The following is a 7,649-nucleotide window of genomic DNA, read 5'->3' as shown; positions in this document are numbered from 1 at the left end:
AAATGATTCGAGAGCCTGTTAACCTTAGGAAGGAAAAATAAATAATAATTATATTATTTTACACACCCCTTCACAAACACACACACACGGGTAATGGATAACATATGAATGAGAAGTACCTGGCAATTAGACGGTTGTGGTTTGTCTCAACGAGAGAGAGAGAGAGAGAGAGAGAGAGAGAGAGAGAGATGAGAGCAAGATGGAGATGAGAGAAAGATGCAAGATGGAGATGAGTGACGTAATGTGTATAGGAAGGTTTTTGATGTTTATGAGCCTTCAGTGCAGCTGTAGGAAACTGCTGATGTTTGGGAAGCACTCTTTCCAAGGGATTCATCTACAAATTAGTTGTAAAGGTGTGAATGTGGCAGTGACCATTTCCTTGTTTTTCTCTGAGCCACCTCCTTCTGGATGAGATATATTGAATTCAAAAGCTCTGGGGCTTAATAAGGTCTGTATGTGATCTTGCAAAAGTACTGATGTCAGCTCGGGGCAAGTAAAATATCTGTGAATAATATACATGGAAAATGGTTTACATGGAATAAAAAGAAATTTCTAAGTAATACCTATTTGGCATCTGGTAAGGCATGCGATGAAAGATGTACATGTCTGCCCGTATGGCAATGTTAACGACGAGTTGCCAAACACTCTCAGAATACATACAGTCAGTCGTCGATCGTTCTCATCAGAGCAGAAGTGGTCGCTCTACTGTTCACTTTGTAATGGCGTGACTCCGTTCAACCACAAACGTCTCCATCGTTTCACGCTAAATTTTAAGCGAATATCATTGCAATTCTTAGCACAGCCAGGCCATCAGTAACACAACTGGAGGTAAGAGGGTACATTCTGAAATTCAGTTGGTGATCTGGACAGGAATTTTGTCCCTACAATATACTTTTCAAACTGGTTTCCCTCTCGTTAAGACGGTTAACTAGTTCCAGACCAAGTTTCGTTTCGCTTGGACATTTAGACTCAGCCGCGTTTGTTGGGCGCGGCACTCATAGTAATGATTTATTGTCAAGAATAAAGATATAAATTATAGAATGTTAGTAAAGGAAAATATAAAGTAAAGCAACCCAGGAAGTGAAGTTTATCTGGCTTTGCCTTCCTGTTTGATACCCATGTACGTATGAGGTATGTTGCATGTTGTACATGTATGAGTTAGCCATTGATGGCTACCTAACAAATTTTTCTTTATCCGTTCCCGCTTCATTTCAGTCTTACCGGTGTTCGTTTCCATCGGCCTTTTAAGATATTAAGAGTGGTGAAGAAAGTTACAGTAGGATACCACGTCGTAAGTGGAATCTGTGAAAAGCTAAATTATATATACATTATATATGTATTATATACAGTATGTATACATATATAATTTACATGCATATATATATATATATATATAAATACACAGTATATATTAAATACACGCATATGTCTGTCTATCTATCTATCTCTATCTACCTATATAATATATAATATATATATATATATATATATATATATATATATATATATACATATACATATACATATACATACACACACACATGTAAAGATTACTGTTAACGCTCAAGGTGGTTGAAATGAGGATAGTTCGACTATTTGCCGTATCGCTGAACTGGAGAACCCAAGTCGATGGATCCCCTATGAAATATACAGTAGTATTGTAACAAGCACTGATCTCTTCTATTTATAATCTTTACGAATATTCCTGATAACAAGGCGCCATTGAGATGGGAAGATACGCGTCTTATAGATAACATCCTCGATCTCTCTCACTTTCTCTCTCTCTCTCTCTCTCTTTCTCTCTCCATTATATATATATATATATATATATATATATATATATATATATAAATGTGTATTTATATATATATATATTTATAATAATTTATTATTATATATATATATATAATTTGCATACATATATAAATACGTAATATACATATATTTTGTATGTATGTGTATATATATATTAGTAATATATATATATATATATATATATATATATATATATATATATATATATATATATATATATATATATATATATATATATCTTGCAACCTCCTCCCCCTTACAGCTGTCACCCATGTAGGTCTGAGTTTTTGAACTCTTCTGGTTCCCCGAGGAGCTCAGTTAATCCTGTCACGTGTTAGTCTCCCAATCAAGGTCCAAGAATAAATGTCGAACCATCTCCATCTTTCCCTGTCTCATCTACGGAACTGCCTAAAATTTCTTGTAGTATCATTTCTCAGTTTATTCTGCCAAATGACTCTAATATTCTTCATGAAGCTTTCCTTTAAAAACGGCAAAATCTTTCAGAGAATGTTGCATAGTGAAATCCACGGTTCTTGTTCATTTAACAGTACAGACCGTAGTAAACTAATATATGAGCTTACTGTCTTTTGCAGTTTCATTTTACTTGATTCTCAAATCTTATTCATTCTGCCCATTGTTTGATTTGCCATTTTTTTTTTATTTGTCTCGCTCATTTCCAACTCATGAGAATCTGTGCTAGATATCAATTAAAAAGATTAGCCCCTAAAAGATTTTTGTTGACGAGATTTGTAAAGTTTACGTCTTCCTGATCGCCAGAATATTGTGTGTCAACTTTTCATAGGAATAAACCTCTTCATCCCCAACCACCTTTTTCCTGATAACGTGAGAACGTTTAACATGGGTGACTTGACATTTCTATAATTTACATCAGCTAATATTAGTTTTGCTTCTGCTTTCTTCATGGATAATTTCAGTTAGCTTTAACATAATCAACGGAGTAACGCAACCCCATCTATAATATTTGCGACTACTTTCTTCATGGATAATTTCATTTAGCTTTACATAATCAACGGAGTACCGGAGTGAGGCAAGACCTTCCATAGTACTGGTCTGAGTATGGTGTCAAAGGCCTTCTCGTAAACAACAGAGGGCATCAGAATGGGGGTTTTGAATGCCAAACGCGGCTACCCACTCTCCTAACACAAATATGTGATCCATGCAACTTCCTCCTTTTCTCAGACCAACTTGATTGTCTCCCAAGAATTTAATAAGTCTTGCCCCATCCTGTTGAAAAACAAGCATACTGAATATTTTCATCGCAGCTGACGGAAACGCAGTGCCTCTGCAGTTATTACATTTAAACAGGATACCTTTTGTTAGTGCCTTTGCCCTAACTTACAGTTTTAACCATCAGGCCGTGTTTCCTCAGTCCATATTCAGCAAAACTGTCTAGTTGGTATACAAGATGTCATGTCTTTTACAGCTAAAATAATCTGCAGTGATTGCGTCTTAGCCCGGTGCTTCTGATCTAATAGGCTTCTTTCAGATTCCAACTAAAATACCGCGACTTCATTCATTTATACATTCAGGTCGTCTTCAGCTTATTATTATTATTATTATTATTATTATTATTATTATTATTATTATTATTATTATTATTATTCAGAAGATGAACCCTATTTAAATGGAACAACCCCACAGGGGCCATTGACCTGAAATTCAAGCTTTCAGAGAATATGGTGTTCATTAGGAAGAAGTAAGATGAGGTAAGGGGAAATACTGAAAGAAGAGATCTCGCTTATTGAAAAATGAAAAATTAATTAATAAATTAATGAATAGATAAAAATTTATTAAAATGCAAGGAGAATAGTATTAGGGTAGTAATGCATTGCATCTTCGCTTGAACTTTTGAAGTTCCAGTTGAACGACATCCTCAGTTAAAATACAATTTATAAAAAAGTGACAAACAAGAGACCATCCGCAGATGGTCCAAGTCATAACTACTAATATTAGGAAACAGAAACCTACCACCACGAACCACTCCAGAGAAAGATATTTCCAGGGTAAATCCCTCTCTGATATTTTGGGAAATGAAGCAGATATTTCTGCTATCATCTCTTTTTTTAGTGTGTTAAAATTTTTTAACGATATTTAATTTACTTCTTAATATATATATTACATCACGTAGAATGTTAATGACATTAAATTTTTTATTATGTATATATCACATCATTCATTAAACTTCATACCTTTATTTATTGGTCACATCACTTCATTTATTTATTAATCATTTCCTTGATGAATTCATAACCTCAACATAATTTATTTTCTCTTCATTACGGCCCTGAATGGCCTTCTTGGCCCCAGTGCCTGGGCTTTTGCCCTAAATATCATAATCCATCCATCCATCTAAAAGAGGTAAATCTCTGGAAGAAGCAGACATCCATATCGGAGAAAAGTATTCTGGTGAAGAAAGGACAAATGACCTAAAGCAAGCTGTATTGATTTTATCACTTATAAATGTATGAGGCCTTTCGTACAATACCTAACTTTAGTGCGGCATTTGCCCAAAATTTCATTAGATGTTTCCCAAAAGTTACACCTAGAATAGTTAAAGTTTTAGACTCAATCAGCAGTCCCATCGACATGGAGGGGAGGATGGGGTGGAAAGTCTGTACGAGATTGCTAATCGATTGTGTTTTATGTTTTACTGGAGTTCAGCCTCACACCCCACCGACTACACCATTCACTAATCCGTTCCATGTCCCGATTGAGACTAAGGGCAGCTTCATTTTCTCGTAATTGGAGACATAGGTCATGGTTCGCTCAAGATCCCATCAACGACAACTCGTTGCTGCGTACTTGTAAGGAAATCTTGAAGTAATACTAAAACGTATCTACCCACTCCAAGATTCTGCGTTTATAAATAAGTGCCTTATAATTTACTAAATCGAAAGCAACGCTAAAATCTATTTGAATTACTCTACTCAAAACCTTTATCAAGGTTCCCTTGCAAATGGCATGTCAAATCTAAAAGACCATAGCAGGTACAGTACCTAACTGCTTCCTATATGCATATTTACTACTAGCAAACAATCCATTATAGAGTCCACATACTTATATAGGGGCTTAAAAATAGGTGTTTCTGCAACTTTGGAGAGCACAGGGAGAATAGCAATTGGCCTGTAGTTACTGCAGTCTGCAGATATGTCATTCTTTAGAACAGGCACTGTATTGCTGAGCTTGGCCTCATCCGCAAAGGTACTACATCGACATAAACATCTATAGAATCTACTAATCTTGGAAGACGACACACTGGAAACTATTTTAAAAAACAAAGAGAAGAGACCATCAGGATCTTCTCCGCCCCAGCTATCAATGTTATCCAGAATTTTCGTTAACATTCCTTGTGCGAATTGCAAATCTATATGAATAGGTTCAGGCTAACAAATATCAGGGAGAGTCACATCCTCAGCTGATTGCTCAGCTTCAGAAGCTTGATGAAGCAGTTCAGCTTTTTCCTTAGGGCTAGTAATCAATCTACCATCAGCTGTTAGTAGAGGTGGAATGGAAGTGGTGATCACTCAAATTAATCTGCCTATTAATTCTTTATTCATGACCTCACAACTTCCTGATTCCCAACGCTCATTCCACAAACAGTTACGGCGCACTGCCCTTCGAGAGCTATTTTTATAGGTTCAGAGCTTTATAACTCGTGCAGTGAACACATGACAACTTCATGTCTACTCTCATTTTACTGGTTTCTTTTGTACATTCCGTGTTTTATTTATTCTCTCTGATTTCACAGGTTTTTTTTTTCTTAGGAGATATTCCGTCGCTGAATGACCTCATAGGTCTCAGTGCTTGGCCTTTGGCCTAAACTCTATATTCCATTGCATTCGTAGATTTTGATTTCAATGTCACCTTCCATGATTGCTTCATTTCCAGGACTTCACTCATTTTGAATGTTTGTGTCTATTCCAAGACCATTATACTTCTCTATAAACAATCTCATAAGATAATTCTCACGTAAAAATAATATGCCAAAAGGCGAAGTCCCGTTCTCTGTTAGCCTCGTAACATGAAGTTAGTATTTGCAGAAACCTCCAACCTTCATGAGAGTTATTGTTGTCGATTGCAGAAGCCTCTCTCTCTCTCTCTCTCTCTCTCTCTCTCTCTCTCTCTCTCTCTCTCTCTCTCTCTCTCTCTCTCTCTCTCGTAGAACCCCAGAAAGCTTGGAGACTAAGCCTACTGTCAGGTGACGTCTTGTAGCTGGGAGCATGTGAGTGTACTATTCTGTCCTCGGTCTTCACATCCTCCTTATTATCAATTCACATCCTCCTTATTATCTTAATTGATCTTGTATTTAATGTATATATGAATTGTTACTTTAATTGCAGTAATACCATTTTTGATCTGACAGGATGGCTTTAAAGTAAAATATATTAAGTCACTGCCTCTCTCATTCGCATAGACAATTTACACCTGTACAATATTTCAACGCCAACATAGCACGTTCCTTGAGTAATTGGCACAAGTAATCATCAGCATCACATTGGACCCCGTACTATCTAATGTGTCATTTTCGGCCTAACTCATTGTCTCGTGGTTCTTGGTTTAAAGATCGTGTATTGTAATATATTTAGACATTCTGTCTTTTCAGCTTCTTTTTAGCATCATCCTTAGCTTAAGTAAAAAAAAAAAAAATCCTTTGATATACTAACACTTGTTTGTTCCAACACTTCTTTCAAACACTCGAGAACTGTCAGGGGTCTTGGCAGGTTCTCTTTGCTGTCACTCCTCGGTTTTGTATCATCAGCAAACACAGCCATTTCATCTTCCATTCTGGGCATCTTATCTTATCGGACAAACTTGCTCAAACACTGGTCTTCCAACCATTGTAATAATGATCAAATACACGGGGACATAGGTCACCTTATTCTACCTTCCATTTGATATACTTCTGTTGGGAGCTTCACACAAGGGAGTGTCATTTATTGATTTATGTGCTGTAGTGCTCGTACTACATTATTTATTTATTTACGAACTGAGAACTCCCAAACTATGTGCTAAATTTCTTCTAGATTTCCTTCTCTGCCTCCTCACTTAATCTTGGACGTGGCAAAGCAGATGCGTTCTCACCTCCGACGGAATACATTTGCGAGATTTCGTGTCATCTCCTGGGCACCGACACTGAGAAGCTAAGCTGTTACCTTAAAAGCCGATTCTTTGAATAAGAGAATTAATCAAATCTCCGGCGAACTTGCTGCCCAAAGCCGCTGCTGCGTGATTCTTACGGAAATTCTCCTCTTTCGGGATTTCGAAGGCTGTGATACCATAACGAGAAAAATATTTTAAATCTAACATTTATAAAAAAAAGGGAACACGTGTGAGTGTGTAGACGTGAGCGAGCGAACGCCCAGTTCATGGTGATCACAGACCAAGCAAATGGTAGAATTAACCTCGTCAGCATGATGATTCCATAAGGCCTTCCACGATTTTGCACTCACTTTCAGATTTGCACTGAGTATCCAGTATGTTTGGCAAAAAGAGAAGGTGCACGCGCCTCGCATCGGAATAGCGTTCACGCCATACTTCGGTCTACGTGGCTCAATTTCTGCCGGAAAAATTCGTACGACTTCCATTTGAGAGCGCCGTGCTTCGTATCCTAGTTGATTAAGTTATTTACTTTTAATCTGTTGTTTATGTGAATAATTGATTATTTACGTTTCATATGCAAAACAATCTCGTCTGTATTTTTATATAGCTCATATTGTGCAAAAGTGCAACAACAATAAAAATCAAGTAAAAAATGCGCCGAAGTTTCTTCGTCGCAAGCGAGTTTTCTGTGCATCTTGTAATCAAGGCCACCG

The 7,649-nt window shown here is 36.8% G+C and overlaps 1 protein-coding gene across 2 annotated transcripts in view; it reads left to right on the top strand.

Annotated features, from left to right (window-relative positions):
• The window catches only part of LOC136831313 (juvenile hormone epoxide hydrolase 1-like), a 31,318-nt gene that overhangs the window by 852 nt on the left and 22,817 nt on the right, over nucleotides 1-7,649 (top strand). The window contains exon 1 of one of the 2 annotated variants that reach the window (XM_067091505.1): nucleotides 632-828. The exons of the other annotated variant lie outside the window; for it this stretch is intronic. The gene's annotated coding sequence lies outside the window, so the exon portion shown is untranslated. Of the gene's footprint in view, nucleotides 1-631; nucleotides 829-7,649 lie in introns of those variants that run through there. 2 annotated transcript variants of the gene reach the window in all.

This window comes from Macrobrachium rosenbergii, chromosome 48 (assembly GCF_040412425.1).
Source record: "Macrobrachium rosenbergii isolate ZJJX-2024 chromosome 48, ASM4041242v1, whole genome shotgun sequence".
NCBI lineage: Eukaryota > Metazoa > Arthropoda > Malacostraca > Decapoda > Palaemonidae > Macrobrachium > Macrobrachium rosenbergii.
This window is presented reverse-complemented; position numbering and strand designations above follow the sequence as displayed.